The sequence below is a fragment of the Staurois parvus genome, unplaced genomic scaffold (genome assembly GCF_062004578.1).
Source record: "Staurois parvus isolate SC_StPar_1 unplaced genomic scaffold, SC_StPar_1.0 ptg000475l, whole genome shotgun sequence".
Taxonomy (NCBI): Eukaryota; Metazoa; Chordata; class Amphibia; order Anura; family Ranidae; genus Staurois; species Staurois parvus.
In genome coordinates this window covers 4,422,208-4,436,612 of record NW_028318271.1, presented here as the reverse complement: position 1 = coordinate 4,436,612, position 14,405 = coordinate 4,422,208, and the positions used below count along the sequence as shown (strand labels likewise).

Here is a 14,405-nt window from a genome sequence, read left to right as displayed (position 1 = left end):
TTCGAAGGAACCTTTTGTTCCAATCTGCAATTAAATTGAAACTCCAGCATTTTATTTTTTCCAGAAATACAATTCTGTTTGTTCTGGCGCTCTGAGATTTTTTCTTTAATTAGTCACCAGGGCAGAAAGTGAGCAAAATATGTACAACTGTTACACAGACAGCAACAAAATAAATCATTTTAGCTGGGAAGAGTTAAAATATCAGACTCATTATTATACAGCGCTCAGCATAAATACGTAAACCCCAACAGATTTGTCAGAAAACCTTTACTTTCCTTTCAGAATCAACATTTTCAATGGAACACTATACTACAAAATGCTCTCACAAATGCCGGCCATTGATTGCAAATAATGAATAACAAATTTATTCAAGACCATGTTGCAAAAATGAATACACCCAAATGAAAGTCTTAGGGCTCTTTAACACGGGCGTTCCATATGTCCATTTTTCATCTGCCCGTTTACAGATGAAAAACGGACCCCCATTTATTTCTATGGACGAGCGGATGTAAATGAATGATCATCCATTTACATCCGTTAATGTCCGCATCCGTTAAAATCCATTTTTTTGAACAGAAGAAACCCCCATTTTTCTTCCCTAGAAAAAAAACCCCAGAACGGACGAAAAACGTATGTAAATGGACAAAAAATGGATGTAAACGGACATAGGTTCGTTTTTGCATTGGTAAAGGATGTAAAAAAAGTATGTAAACTGGTGAAAAATGGATGTAAACTGATGAAAAACGGATGTAAACTGGTAAAAAACGGATGTAAACTCATGAAAAATGGATGTAAACTGGTGAAAAACAGATGTAAACTGATGAAAAATGGATGTAAACTGGTGAAAAACGGATGTAAACTGGTGAAAAACTGATGTGAACTGATCTGTTTTTTCTTGGAAAAAACGTGATTGAACTGATGAAAGAAACAGAACGCCCATGTGAAAGGACCATAAGGCTGGCCATACATTATACAATTTTCTTGAGAATTTTGCTTTAGATTTACCAAAAACCATATCAAGCGCTATCACGCATGAGCGGAAACAGAAGATGACCTGGATGTTTATGTCCAAGGAATCTTCATAAACACGAATGAAAAATCCAAATGTTAAAAGTAGATTGGCCTAATGAGATAATGAAACCAGAATTCTGCAGATTATATTTTATGTATCACTATTTATGTATATAGGTCATGTAATAAACGATATTATACTCATTGCTGGTAATTGTGTATATCACTCGTTCTGGCTGGAAGGGCGTGGCTACAAGGTCACACGCACACTGCGTCACTTCCACTTGTATGGAAGACGTCAACACTACGTATTGCCCGACGAACAATATTTTTAGATTAGTTAATGTGGGCCACGATTTCCACCAATGAACGAACGCCTCTCGGTGGTCGGATGGCCGATCGGTCGATTTTCTAATTGTGTATTTCCACCTTAAGGAGCAAAGCTAAATTTTAGACAACAAAATCCTAATTAACAAGAATTCAACTACAAGTGAGTCTAATTATTTATTAAACAGGGAAGTTAGAGGTAGTGTATTGAATAGGGTCAAAAATATTGAAAAAATGCCCCTAAATCTCCCCCTTCCCACTTTTGTTTTCTTCCTCTATCAGTTTAATGTTTCTTCTTGAAAAAAGGGCAGCTCTTCTTCTTTTCTTTGTATTTCTTCTTTCCTATTGCATTGAGGTACAATATGGAGGCTCAAACATATCCACCCCTTCTTAGGGGAATAAGTAAGAGGTAAATTAGTATCCTTTAGTACCCATTCCCACAAAGAGTTTAAAAAAAAAAGAAGTGAAAAAATACTTTAATGACATTACATTAAATAAACACAAAAAAAATGTTCAGAGGGCAATCGGGTGTAAACGGACAGCTGACTCAGCAGGGGACAGATCCCATACCTAGAGAAATGGATCAGTCCCATATGAAAAGGGCTTAGGCAACCCTTGATTGAACAGTAAAATTGCATCAACAGACTGATAAGACCATTCAGAATACCCAGTTTTCCCCAAACACTGCTCTTCCTTCTTCCAGTACGAGTGCTGAACTCGAGTCAAGTTCAGGTATTTAAACTATTACTATAATACAGGATTTATATAGCGCCAACAGTTTGCTCAGCGCTTTACAATATAAAGGGAGACAATACAGTAACAATACAGTTCAATACAAGAGGGTTAAGAGGTCCTTGCAGCTTACAATCTAAGGCTAGGTTCACACCTATGCAGGTTGCGTTTGAGCCATTTCTGCAATGCATTTCTGCGTTGCGTTTTTGCACTTGCATTTTTGATGCATTTTTGCCACATTTTTTATGCGTTTTGCAGGGGGTTATTTTCCTTTTTTAAAATTTTTCTTGTTGCTAGGCAGATTTAAAATGCAAAATGCATCAAAAACGCGTCAAAAATGCATCAAAAATGCAGCAGACGCAATACATGCTTTTCTTCAGCATTTCCATTGAAGTCTATAGAACCAAAAACGCAACTTTTTGCGTTCAAAAAAGTATCTGACCCTTTCCAAAAAAATGCACTGGGTGAAAATGCGCAGATGTGAACATGTCCCATAAGAGATCATGTTAAATGGACTGTACTGCGTTTCTGCACAATGCAAAACGTTGCAGAAAACACTGAGGCGTGAACCTAGAGTAAGAGACTAGCTAGTTGCACTGAAAAATATACATACCTATATTTTTTATTAACCACTTGCCGCCCTGCCACTGTAGAAATACGGCGGCAGAGCGGCACTGGCAGGCAAAACCACGTTTTAAAATGCGTGTTTTGTAAACAGATAGGGGGCGCGCGTGAGGCGCGCCGCCGCCCTATCTGTCCCGTCGATCACCGCCGCGGATGTCAGTCGCCGGGTCACAGCCGGTCTTTACTGGCTGTTTCCCGGCAATCGGCGGCAAATAGTGACAGACAGCACAGCTGCAGTAGCTGTGCTGTCTGTCACTTCCCTTACAGCTCGAGGACGAGCTGATTGAGAAAGAAGAGTTTCTCTCTCTCGATCAGCCTTGTCCCGTCCAGCACACACCCCGCCCCCTAGTAAAACACTCCCCTCACTCAGATAACCCTTCCCTGCAAAATAAAGTTAACCCCTTCCTCCCCAGTGCCATTAGTACAGTGTCAGTGGTTTTTTTTTTGCACTGATCACTGTATTAGTGTTTTTGGGGATGTCAGTGACCCCAAGTCAGTAACCCTCAATGTCAGAATGTCCGCCACAGTCCCGCAGTCCCGCCATAAGTCGCTGGTCGCTGCCATAAGTCACTGATCGCCGCCATAAGTCGCTGATCGCCGCCATTATTAGTATAAAAAAAACCTAAAAATTCCAGTATCTTTCCCGCCATTTGTAAATGCTATAACTTTCACATAAACCAATTAATTTACACGTATTGGGTTTTTTTTTTTCAGCATGTCGCAGAATGCATTTTGGCAGAAATTTATGACTAAATTTGATTTTTGCATTTTTTTTACTGGACATGTTTTATAGCAAAAAGTCCAACATATTGTTTTTTTTTCCTCAAAATTGTCAGCCTTTTTTTTATAGCACAAAAAATAAAAACTGCACAGGCAATCAAATAGCACCAAAAGAAAGCTCAATTTGTGGGGAAAAAAAGGATGTAAATTTCATTTATGTACCGTATTGCATGACCGCGCAATTGTCCGTTAACCACTTGCCTACCAGGCACTTATACCCCCTTATTTACCAGGCCAATTTTCAGCTTTCAGCGCTGCTGCACTTTGATTGACAATTGCGCGGTCATGCAACATTGTACCCATATGAAATTTTGATCATTTTTTTCTCACAAATAGAGCTTTCTTTTGGTGGTATTTAATCGCCACTGGGCGCTTTACTTTTTGCGCTATAAATAAAAAAAGTGCAAAAAATTTGAAAAAAAAAAAAAGTTTCTTTGTTTCTATTATAAAATTTTTCAAACAGGCATTTTTTCTCCTTCACTGATGTGCGTTGATGAGGCAGCACTGATGGGCACTGATAGGCGGCACTGATGGGCACTGATAGGCAGCACTAAAGGGCACTGATAGGCAGTACTAATGAAGTGGCACGGATAGGCGGCACTGATAGACAGCACTAATGAGGTGTCACGGATAGGCGGCACTAATATGCAGCACTGATAGGCGGCACTGATAGGTGACACTGATGATGGGTACTGATAGACGGCACTGGCTGGCATCACTGCTGGGCGCTGACTGGCGGCACTGACTGGCACAACCCCTGGGCACTGACTGGTGGCACTGACTGGCAGCACTGATGGGCTGCACTGGTGGGTGGCACTGGTGGGCAGCACTGGTGGGTGGGCACAGGTGGGTGGCACTGGTGGGCACAGGTGGGTGGGCACAGGTGGGTGGCACTGCTGGGCACAGGTAGGTGGCACTTCTGGGCACAGGTGTGTGACACTGCAGAGTGGCACAGGTGGGTGCACTGCTGGGCACAGGTGGGTGCACTGCTGGGCACAGGTGGGCGGAGCTAGTGGGCGCACTGCTGGGCACAGGTGGGCGGAACTTGCGGGTGGCACTGCTGGGCACCGATCATCAGGGCACTGATCATCAGTGCCCTGATGATCGGTGCCGATCCCCGCTCTGACAACTGCCGGTTCTCGGCAGTACTTTCCTCACGATCTGACAGCGTGAGGAAAGAGGAAAGTGCAGCCGAGAACCGGCACTTGCATTTCCCTCTGATCAGCGCGTCATTGGACACCGCTGATCACGTGGTAAAAGGCCGCTGTGATTGGCCTTTTACCACATCACGTGATCAGCTGTGTCCTACGGACACAGCGATCACGGAGAACGCCGGGTGCGCGCCCCCTGGGGCGCGCAGGAGAGCGCGTTCTGGGAGGACTTCATATGACGTCCACTCAGAACTGGCCGGCCGCAGTGCAGCCGTCATTCGGCTATCTGCGGTCGGCAGGTAGTTAAACTAGCGCAGCGCTGTATAGCAGAAAAATGGCGTAAATTGCAGTATCTATACCATAGTTTGTAGACGCTATAACTTCCACACAAAGCAATCAATATACACTCATTGGGATTTTTTTTACCAAAAACATGGAGCAGAATACATTTTGGCCTAAATTTATAACCGACTTTGAGTTTACTATATATTTTTTATAGCTGAAAGTAAAAAATATTGTTTTTCTTCAAAATTTTTGACTTTTTTTTTTATAGCGTGAAAAATAAAAAGCGCACAGGTGATCAAATTACGCCGAAAGAAAGCTCTATTTGTGTGAAAAAAAGGACGTAAATTTTGTTTGGGTGCAGCATTGCATGACCGCGCAATTATCAGTTGAATTAGTGCAGCGCCGAGTAGCAAAAAGAGGCCCGGTCATTAAGAGGGGTAAATCCTCTGGAGGTCAAGTGGTTAATCACATAATTGCATTCATTGGTATTTTTTATAGTTTCCTGAATCCCTTTCCTATTTTATAAATTGCAAAGATTTTTATATGTACCATTATTTCAGAATCCTACCTCCTTTCTGCCAACATTGTGCTATAAAAACTTACATCAGCCTTTGGCATGAGCCAACATTCCAGTTCTAGTGCAACCATGGCACCTCTGACAAATACCTTTAACATTGTATTGTCCATCTACTGACATGTGTAATCCATGGAACAATCTATCCATTTATTTCAGCAATTGTTTTATTAAAACAAAAGGCTGGTGTAATGGAGTGAATCAGATCTGTAACTATGGTGACCCGATCTCTTGGCCTACATGGCATGGCAGGAGGTTAATCACACGTTAACGTATTCCAGAGGCGTGGGATCATTATTCAGGAAAACTGATGAAGATGGATGCTGCACAGTATGTTACACTACAGAGAAAAATTGCATAAAAGAAAAGTATGAAACAGCTGATGGTTGCATTAATCAGCTACAAGGGTTGCCATCACTGAACTCTTCCTAACAGATAAAAGATCTGTCATGTAGTAATATACAGAGCATATTTTCTTCCTGGTATAGGGAAGATAAAAGGAATGAAACAAACTAGCTGCAAGAATAAAATTGTTTTTATTTAGGATCTGGAATATTTTTGAGTGGCACGGAAAAGTGTTTGGTAATGGTGTGCTCCAGCCCTGAAAAGGAGAAGCCTACTTTTTGAGTAGATCTGTATACAGGTGAAACTGGAAAAATTAGAATATCGACCAAAAGTTCATTTATTTCAGTAATGTAACTTAAAAGGTGAAACTAATATATGAGATAGACTCATTACATGCAAAGCAAGATAGTTCAAGCTGTGATTTGTCATAATTGTGATGATTATAGTTTACAGCTCATGAAAACCCCAAATCCACAATCTCAGAAAATGAGAATATTGTGAAAAGGTGCAATATTCTCGGCTCAAAGTGTCCCACTCTAATCAGCTAATTAAGCCATAACACCTGCAAAGGGTTCCTGAGCCTTTAAATGGTCTCTCAGTCTGGTTCAGTAGGAATCACAATCATGGGAAAGACTGCTGACCTGACAGTTGTGCAGAAAACCATCATTGATACCCTCCATAAGGAGGGAAAGCCTCAAAAGGTAATTGCAAAAGAAGTTGGATGTTCCCAAAGTGCTGTATCAAAGCACATTAATAGAACGTTATGTGGAAGGGAAAAGTGTGGAAGAAAAAGGTGCACAAGCAGCAGGGATGACCGCAGCCTGGAGAGGATTGTCAGGAAAAGGCCATTCAAAAGTGTTGGGGACACACTGCAAGATGCTTGAAGTCCAGTGTGAAGTTTCCACAGTCTGTGTTGATTTGGGGAGCCATGTCATCTGCTGGTGTTGGTCCACTGTGCTTCATTAAGTCCAGGGTCAACACAGCCATCTAGCAGGAGATTTTGAGCACTTCATGCTTCCTTCTGCAGATGAGCTTTATGGGGATGCGGACTTCATTTTCCAGCAGGACTTGGCACCTGCCCACACTGGCAAAAGCACCAAAACCTGGTTCAATGACCGTGGGATTACTGTGCTTGCTTGGCCAGTAAACTCGCCTGACCTGAATCTATGGAGCACTGCCAAGAGAAAGATGAGAGACATGATACCGAACAGTGCAGAAGAGCTGAAGGCCGCTATTGAAGCATCCTGGTCTTCCATAACACCTCAGCAGTGCCACAGGCTGATAGCTTCCATGCCACGCCGCATTGAGGCAGTAATTGCTGCAAAAGGGGCCCAAACCAAGTACTGAGTACATATGCATGCTTATACTTTTCAGAGGTCCGATATTGTTCTATGTACAATCCTTGTTTTATTGATTGCAAGTAATATTCTAATTTTCTGAGATTGTGGATTTGGGGTTTTCATGAGCTGTAAGCCATAATCATCACAATTATGACAAATCACGGCTTGAACTATCTTGCTTTGCATGTAATGAGTCTATCTCATATATTAGTTTCACCTTTTAAGTTGCATTACTGAAATAAATGAACTTTTGCACGATATTCTAATTTTTTGTGTTTCACCTGTAGATCCTTCAAAATGTTCCCTTCATCTGAATCTGCACTGCCAGTGCACCAGACATATAGGAACAGGCACCATAGGAATCAATGTTAAGTCACGTCATGTAGATTGGATGCAGTTCAATCCAATCTCTCTCTCTCTGTGGAAATGTCCCTGGGAGTGAGGTGACAGTTATTGCTGGGTTGGTGGATGCCAGTGCAGGCTCTGCAGGACCAGTTCCTAAATGCTGTGCACCTGGGAGATTGTATTCCCTAACTGTGGTAGTGTCTGGAGTGCTTAGTGTTAGTATGACAGTATAGTCAGTGAGCCATGGGTTATTAGAGGGTTAACTGTGCTCATGGTGGCTCGTTATTAAGTCTGGAGTTATGCCTTAATGCTGACTTTCTCATGACCACAAACATAGGCAATAACGAGTGTAGGAGGAAACATTTTTCCTGAACAAATAAATTTATAACAGTGTGGAGTGAATTTACTAAAACTGGAGAATGCAAAATCTTGTGCAGCTCTGCATGAAAACCAATCAGCTTCAGTTTTTTTTTTTGTCAAAGCTTAATTGAACAAGCCAAATTTAGAAGCTGATTGGCTACCACGTGCAGCTGCACCAGATTTTGCACTCTACAGTTTTAGTAAATCAACCCCCTGTATGTGGTTAAAAGCAAATTAAGTATTTTGACATTCAAATGTATTGAGAATGTTCTTAGGCTCTTTGTATATATTCTTTATATAAGACTTTTCCTAACAGTTTTCTTAGGAAATTTTATCCATCTATGACCTTTAAGCTGACCATACATGGCTGATTTAATTCAATTCTTGCTGAATTGGCAAGCTATGGGTGGCCTTGTTGGCTTGGATGGAGGAATCTATTAGATTTCCTATATTCTGTCTGTGCACTGAAGAAAAATCTAGCCATGCATGGCTAGCATTAGACTAAGTTTGTATGGACAGAGTTCTCTTCTTTTACAATATCATGTCTTGTTGTCTGGAGTCTGTAAAATGCATCCCTTTTATTAGTTAAAAGGCCAGTCCACCAAGTGAAATTGTATCAATAGTCAGAGCCTGGTGGGCTGAGACAGCCCCTCGTTCTTGTACATGTTGGATCATCGCACCGTGAGATCTCTTTGTCCTAAAGGCCACCTCCATGAAAATTAAAACATCTACCCTTGTGTTAAATTGATTGTTTAGTCTAGTGGCAGAGAATTAAGGTAGGAAAAAATTCCATTCAAGTATACATTCTTAACTGAAAAAGTCCCATTTATTGCTCTCAGTCTCCTCAGAATCTCCAAATTCTTTTTTTGTAAACGGCTGTGATCCAACTTCCTGTTAGAGGGTGATTACCTTCATTCTCCATGGTCCCTTTGTATGTAGAAATGTAGCCACCCTTTCTTGCTCGCTCATGAGGTGGACTAAGGACTATGGACTTTTCTAGTGTGCATAGAGCAGTACACATTACTGCACCTTACATGTACTGCTCAGAAGTGGGAGGAAAATAAGAGGTTCGGAAGATCACATAGGATGTTACGAGGAGGAAGAAAATGATTTAATGAAAAACAGATTACAGATCCGTTAAGTAGTGGATGTGTATGGATTATTTTTGGAAAATAAGGATATTGTTTAGTGTCTGTAAGCAGCGTGTAGTACTCCTGCTCCATCGCAGCTACTGGTCTCATTCCAGCCTCCTGGTTTTGGTTGTGATACATTCTTTCTGTCTGTCTGTCCACCTGCAAGGTGATTGATGTGGCCAGTCTCAGGATAGAGACCAAACCTGATTTAAGCCAGCCAAGCCTGCAGTCTCATGCTTGTGATATTGTGTTTGTAACATGAGATCCAAGCTCTCTGTCATCTGCCTTGCCTGCTAGTTTGGATTTCCTTGTTGACGACCTTGGATCGGATATGGACTGCTGTCTGAACTCTTTCCAAAAATACAAAACAAAATAGTGTAGCACAAGCCAAATAAATTATAAAGTTCAATATATATCCACACTGTGTAACTAAAAGTGACATCCATATAACATAAAATCCAGTACTTTTTGTGTTTCCACCACCAAATATCAGATGGCCGCTCACCTCAAATACATGACCCCTGCATTATCAGTCAGGTCATATAGAGTTTTTTTCCCTTCTGGGGCAGGAAACTTCTAGATGTAAATAACAAGGATTTCTTCCCCCATCAGATGGAACACTCAATGGCAGGGATATATGTGCAAAAACAGAATACAGGATCTAATGCTGTCTGTATACATCACAATTTATTATAAAGGCTACAATTGCACTTACAATGTTTGGCACTTAGACCAGTGCCAGTTAGGATTGCATATCTCACACACGAAGGCAAGAAAGCAAGATGGCCACGGGATGACATTACGCCTTAGGGGGAGGAGCCTAAGGCGTAATGTCATCCCTCTGCTATCTTGCCTTCCTGGTATGTTGCTGGTGTGTGTTATATGTGATCTTAACTGGCAATGGTCTAAGTGCCAAACATTGTAAGTGCAATTTTAGCCTTTATAATAAATTGTGATTTATACAGACAGCATTAGATTCTGCATTCTGCCATTGACTGTTCCATCTGATGGGGGAAGAAATCCTTGTTACTTACATCTAGCAGTTTACTGTCCCAGAAAGGTAAAAACGCTATATGACCTGACTAGTAATGTAGGGGTCATGTATTTGAGGTGAGCAGCCATCTGATATTTGGTGGTGGAAGCACGGAAAGCACATGAGTTTAAGTTACTTGGATGTCACTTTTATTCACACAGGATGTGGATTTATATTGGACTTTATAATTTATTTGGGTTGAACTACACTATTTTGTTTTGTATTTTTGGAAAGTGTTGCGTATCGACTTTGATGTGTAGAGATTGCAGCCTGCAAAGTATTTGATAATTTCCTGCAAATTTTATTGTTCATATTTCTTGTATTTTTTGTTTGGTTGCGCTGATTGATTTATTTATATTTTGTTTACTCTTTGAACGTTGCCTGCCTTTTGACTACAGATTTGACTATTCTGAACCTTGCCTGCTTTGTACCTGGACTGTCATTGAACCACACTGCTTGTCTGACAACCACAAGTACCTGTTTGCTGTGCTCAGTTCGCGCCTGCCCGTTGTGGTATCTAGGCACAACAACATTGTGCATAAGTTCTGGGAGCAACCGAGTACCGGTAGGCCTGCGTGCCTTCTGGGAAAGGGGACTGCTATAGGTGAAGAACACAGAAGCCAGCTATAGTGTCTGACCACCTGCATTAGGGGTAAGCGTGACAATGTCACTTTAAATTACATGATCACGTACCTCTCACATCTTCTTCCAGATCACGGGGGTGGGTCAGTTTCTAATTTGGGCAGGAGGTTTAGCTATGAGCGGGTGCAGTTTGTCAACAAGAGCCATTGTCAATCATCAAGGCAAGGCTGAGCATGAGGCATGGTTGGTAAACATACTGGGGGAGATTTACTAAAACTGAAGTACACAGAATCTGGTGCAGCTGTGCATAGTAACCAATCAGTTTCTAACTTCAGCTTTGTTCAGTTAAGCTTTGACAATAAAACATGGAAGCTGATTGGCTGCTATGCACATCTGCACCAGATTCTTTTTTCTCCAATTTTAGTAAATCCCCCCCAATGTGTTAGCACTGTGCCCGGTATCTCTTTGCAGCAAGTCTTGGGATACCAACGGACCATGCAAGTAAAAATCTGTTTCTGTGCTTGGTGTGGCCAATTTACAAGGGAGAAGGGGACTGGCAGTATCATCAGGTAATTTTAAGGAAATGAGGCAATGAAAAGAGGAAATTAAAAATATCCAAAAGAGAAACACATAGTTACACAATTACATAGTTAGTCTGGCTGAAAAAAGACAAAAGTCCATCCAGTTCAACCATAAAAAAAAAAAGTTATAATCCTACATCCACAGTTGATCTAGAGCAGTGTTTCTCAACTCCAGTCCTCATGGACCCCCAACAGGTCATGTTTTCAGGATTTCCCTCAGATGAAACAGCTGTGGTAATTACTAAGGCAGTGAAAGTGATCAAATCACCTGTGCAAAATAATGGAAATCCTAAAAACATGACCTGTTGGGGGTCCATGAGGACTGGAGTTGAGAAACACTGATCTAGAGGAAGGCAAAAAAACCCAGCAAAGCACGATCCAATTTGCTCCTGCTGGGAAAAAAATTCCTTCCTGATCCCCCGAGAGGCAATCGGATATTCCCTGGATCAACTTTACCTATAAATGTTAGTATCCAGTTATATTCTGTGTATCTAAGAACGAATCCTGGCCTTTTTTGAAGCAATCCACTGAGCTGACCAGAACCAACTTTTGAGGGAGTCTATTCCACATTTTCACAGCTGTCACTGTGAATAAATCTTTCCGTGTTTGGAGATTAAATTTCTTTTCACATATGTGAAATAAAACATATACTTTCAGCTAAAACATTTTTCTTTTGTTTTTTATTAATTCAGTTTTGGGGTGGAATGGCTAGGACTCCTAATTGTTTTTTCGTTTATTTTGGTGTGTGTACCTACTTTAAGAAGGGACATGAAAATTATATGGGAAAAGAAAAAAAAAAGGGAAGATGAGGGGTAAGGACATTTTTATCATATATATTACTGTGCAAACGTTTTAGGCAGGTGTAAAGAAATGCTGTAAAGTAATAATGCTTTCAAAAATATATATTTTAACTGTTTTATTTATCAATTTACAAAATGCAAAGTGAGCGAACTGAAGAAAAATCTAAATCAAATCAATATTTGGTTTGACTATCCTTTGGCTCAATTCTTACACTTGAACACTTTTTACAGCCTGGAAATTTGTAGGAATAGAGTCCGGTGTATGATTACCAATTATACCAAGCAGGTGCTAATCATCATCAATTTGATATATTATTATTATACAGTATATATAAAGCGCCAACGGTTCGCTCAGCGCTGTACATTACAAAGGGAGACAGAACATGCAACAGTACAACAACAATACAATGTGATACACGAGGGGTTTGAGGACCCTGCTCCTTGGAGCTTACAATCTAGGAGGGAGGGGATAGTGGTACAGGAGGAGATAGCTGTGGGGGATGGAGTGGAAGGAAGAGTGGAGGAGATCGGCAAATTAGCAGGGGGTGGGGTAGGCTTCCCTGAAGAGGTGGGTTTTCAGGGTGCGCCTAAAGGAGAGGAGAGTAGGTGATAGTCTGATGGGTTGGGGAAGGGAGTTCCAGAGGATGGTTGACACCCTGGAGAAATCCTGGAGGCGGGCACGGGAGGAGGAGACTAGGGAACTAGAGAGAAGGAGGTCTTGTCAGGAGCGGAGTGTGCATGTTGGGTGGTACTTGGATATTAGGTCGGTGATGTAATTTGGGGCAGTATGGTGGACAGCTTTGTACGTCAGTATAGGATTTTGAATTTGATCCGTTGCGCAATCGAAAGCCAGTGGAGGGATTGGCAGAGGGGGGTGGCAGAAACGGAGCGGTTGGTAAGGTGAATGAGTCTGGCTGCCGTATTCAGGATCGACTGAAGTGGGGATAGCCTGTGGCGAGGCAGGCCAGTGAGGAGGGAGTTGCAGTAATCGAGTCGTGATATGATGATTGAGTGGATGAGCTGTTTAGTGGTTTCTGGGGTTAGGAACGTGCGGATTTTGGCGATGTTGTGGAGGTGGAGTCTGCATGAGTTAGTTAGTGATTGGACTTGGGGCTGGAATGATAGGTTGGAGTCCAGAATGACACCAAGTACTCTGGACTGCGGGGCGGGCCTGATAAAGGCACAACGCTCTTTCAGCATTACCTATAATGCTACCACCTCCCCCTCACTCCCCTTCTCTGTTGGGGTCCCTCAAGGCTCCATCCTCGGGCCCCTTCTCTTCTCCATCTACACCTCCTCCCTTGGCCAACTCATACACTCTCACGGCTTCAACTACCACCTCTATGTATGCCGACGATACACAAATCTATCGCTCAACCCCTTGCCTCACCCCCTCAGTCTCCGCCCGAATCACAAACCTACTAAACAGCATATCAAACTGGATGTCGCTTCACTTCCTTAAACTGAACCTCTCCAAAACCGAGCTCCTAGTCTTCCCCCCAGCCCGCACACCACACCCTAGTGACTATAGGTTGAAACACAGTCATTAACTGAAACAGAAGCTGTGTAGGAGCTGGGTGAGGAACAGCCATACTCTGATACTAAGGTGAGGTTGTGAAAGACAGTTTCATGTCACAGGTTGTACACCATGGCACCATGGGGTTTCAAAATGTGTTTTTGAAGCTCTTTTGAAGAAGCACAAAGAAACGGTCAATGTTGCAGACTGTAGATGCAGCGGTCAGCCACGGAAACTTAATGCAGCAGATGAAAGACACATCATGCTTATTTCCTGTTGACATCGGAAGATGTCCAGCAGTGCCATCAGCACGGAACTGGTGGAAACCAGAGGGTCCCAGGTACAGCCATTTACTCTCAAGAGAATTCTAGCCAGAAGTGGTCTTCATGGAAGAATTACGGCCAATAAGCCATGCCTCAAACATGGAACCAAGGCTAATTGACTCAATATCAATACGCACCTAAACATAGGAACTGGGATGCAGAAAAATGGCAGCAGGTGCTCTGGTCTGATGAGTCAAAATCTGAAATATAAGGCTGTAGCAGAAGGCAGTTTGTTCACTGAATGTTTTCAGTGGGGCATGAGTAGAGTCCTAAGGCTCTGCCAAGAGTCAACTGATTTAGAATTGCAGGAAAAGCCACAGTGTACATGAAGCAGCCAAATATCTTGATAGGAGAATCATCTTGGCAGACGAGAGTGAGAAAATATCCATGGAAAGAAGGTAAACTTCTTTCAGAAGAGAGGAGGTCAATCACCTAAAGACACTAGCAAAACATGAGGATAGTGGGGAGTGAATGAGGTAATATGAGTGATGCTCCAGCAGCTTTTTTTTGGCAGTGTAGCACCCTCCTTGATAGTCACTAGGATTAGTTAGATTTAGTGCTGG

At 42.1% G+C, this 14,405-nt stretch overlaps 1 protein-coding gene across 1 annotated transcript in view; it reads right to left on the bottom strand.

Moving 5' to 3' along the window:
* ADAMTS12 (ADAM metallopeptidase with thrombospondin type 1 motif 12) overlaps positions 1-14,405 on the bottom strand; it is a 696,444-nt gene that overhangs the window by 142,855 nt on the left and 539,184 nt on the right. The gene's annotated exons all lie outside the window — the stretch shown is intronic.